Source organism: Odocoileus virginianus, chromosome 8 (assembly GCF_023699985.2).
Source record: "Odocoileus virginianus isolate 20LAN1187 ecotype Illinois chromosome 8, Ovbor_1.2, whole genome shotgun sequence".
In the NCBI taxonomy this organism is placed as follows: domain Eukaryota; kingdom Metazoa; phylum Chordata; class Mammalia; order Artiodactyla; family Cervidae; genus Odocoileus; species Odocoileus virginianus.
The window spans coordinates 48,947,025-48,949,854 of record NC_069681.1 but is presented as its reverse complement, the minus strand read 5'-3'; positions in this window follow the sequence as shown (position 1 = coordinate 48,949,854).

Below are 2,830 nucleotides of genomic sequence, written 5' to 3'. Positions count from 1 at the left end.
TTGGAGGGGACTCTTGAGAGTACCTTGGACTGCAAGGAGATCCAACTAGTCCATCTTAAAAGAAATCAGTCCTGAATATTCATTGGAAGGATTGATGCTGAAGCTGAAACTCCAATACTTTGTCCACCTGTTGTGAAGAACTGCGATGGAGAGGGAGGCCTGGTGTGCTGCAGTGCATGGGGTCACAAACAGTTGGACATGACTGAGTAACTAAACTGAACTGAACTGAACTAGGTTGGTCATAGCTTTTCTTCCAAGGAGCAAGTACCTTTGAATTTCATGGCTGCAGTCACCATCTGCAGTGACTTTGGAGCCCCCCAAAATAAAGTCTCTCACTGTTTCCATTGTTTCCCCATCTCTTTGCCATGAAGTGATGGGACTGGATGCCATGATCTTCATATTTTGAAAGTTGAGGTTTAAGCCAGCCTTTCACTCTCCTCTTTGACTTTCATCAAAAAACTCTCTAGTTCTCTTTGCTTTCTTCTATAAGGGTGGTGTCATCTACATATCTGAGGTTACTGATATTTCTCTTGGCTATCTTGATTCCAGCTTGTGCTTCATCCAGACCTGCAAAAGGTCAGTTTTCATTCCAATCCCTAAGAAAGGCAATCCCAAAGAATGCTCAAACTACCACACAGTTGCACTCATCTCACACGCTAGTAAAGTAATGCTCAAAATTCTCCAAGCCAGGCTTAAGCAATACGTGAACCGAGAACTTCCAAATGTTCAAGCTGCTTTTAGAAAAGGCAGAGGAACCAGAGATTAAATTGCCAATGTCCGCGGGATCATCTAAAAAGCAAGAGTTCCAGAAAAACATCTATTTCTGCTTTATTGACTACGCCAAAGCCTTTGACTGTGTGGATCACAATAAACTGTGGAAAATTCTGAAGGAGATGGGAATACCAGACCACCTGACCTGCCTCTTGAGAAACCTATATGCAGGTCAGGAAGCAATAGTTAGAACTGGACATGGAACAACAGAGTGGTTACAAGTAGGAAAAGGAGTATATCAAGGCTGTATATTGTCATCCTGCTTATTTAACTTATATGCAGAGTACATCATGAGAAACACTGGGCTGGAAGAAGCACAAGCTGGAATCAAGATTGCTGGGAGAAATATCAATAACCTCAGATATGCAGATGACACCACCCTTATGGTAGAGAGTGAAGAGGAACTAAAAAGCCTCTTGATGAAAGTGAAAGAGGAAAGTGAAAAAGTTGGCTTAAAGTTTAACATTCAGAAAACTAAGATCATGGCATCTGGTCCCATCACCTCATGGGAAATAGATGGGGAGACAGTAGAAACAGTGTCAGACTTTATTTTTTTTGGCTCCAAAATCACTGCAGATGGTGACTGCAGCCATGAAATTAAAAGACGCTTACTCCTTGGAAGGAAAGTTATGACCAACCTAGATAGCATATTAAAAAGCAGAGACATTACGTTGCCAACAAAGGTCCGTCTGGTCAAGGCTATGGTTTGTCCAGTGGTCATGTTTGGGTGTGAGAGTTGGACTGTGAAGAAAGCTGAGCACAGAGAAATTGATGCTTTTGAACAATGGTGTTGGAGAAGACTCTTGAGAGTCCCTTGGACTGCAAGGAAATCTAACCAGTCCATCCTAAAGGAGATCAGTCCTGGTTGTTCATTGGAAGGACTGATGCTGAAGCTGAAACTCCAATACTTTGACCACCTCATGTGAAGAGTTGACTCATTGGAAAAGACCCTGATGCTGGGAGGGATTGTGGGCAGGAGGAGAAGGGGATGACAGAGGATGAGATGGCTGGATGGCATCACAGACTCGATGGGCATGAGTTTGAGGAAACTCCGGGAGTTGGTGATGGACAGGGAGGCCTGGTGTGCTGCGATTCATGGGATCGCAAAGAGTTGGACACGACAGAGCGACTGAACTGAACCGAACTGAACTAATTCTGCATGTAAGTTAAATAGGCAGGGTGACAATAAAGAGCCTTGATGTACTCCTTTTACTATTTGAAACCAGTCCATTGTTCCATGTCTGGCTCTAACTGTTGCTTCTTAAGCTGCATACAGATTTCTCAGGAGGCAGGTAAAGTGGTCTGGTATTCCCATCTCTTGAAGAATTTTCTACAGTTTGTTGTGATCTACAGTTTGATGTAGTCAAAGGCTTTAGCATAGTCAGTGAAGCAGAAGTACATGCTTTTCTGGAATTCTCTTGCTTTTTCTATGAGCCAATGGATGTTGGCAATTTGAATTCTGGTTCCTCTGCCTTTCAAATCCAGCTTGAACATCTGAAAGTTCTCTGTTCACATACTGTTGATGCCTAGCTTGGAGGATTTTTTTTTTAAGTTAAGTTATTTGGGGTAAAATGAGGACTGCATTCCAGGAGGCAACATCTTGGATAGCTCTGAGAGACTGCTCCAAAGTGACAGTGGGGGAAAGGTCAACATATAAAGTTTTGGTGAACAGGGAGTTCAATGCCATGAAACACTCATTTTACAAAAGGCTTTTGTTAGTCATGAGGATCTGATGTCACCAAGAAGGGATTTAGTGTTTCTCTAGATATGAGGAGATTGAGATCACAAAATCCTTTCCTAAAAACATCCCAACTATCTAAAGACCTGTCCCACCAGATTCCCTGGAGCACAAAGTGCCTCACCCCACTCAACTCCCTCTGGGTTTGTTGAGGGTCAACAGCTATAGCAGCACGGGTTTCAATCTCTGTAAAAGCAGATGTCAAATGTCTTTTTTGTTTAGTCATTGGCAATGCTCCTGCTAAGTGCCCATTTGCAGTTGACACTGGTAACATGATCTTTTTTTAAAAATTAATTTATGGAGGCTAATTACTTTAGAATA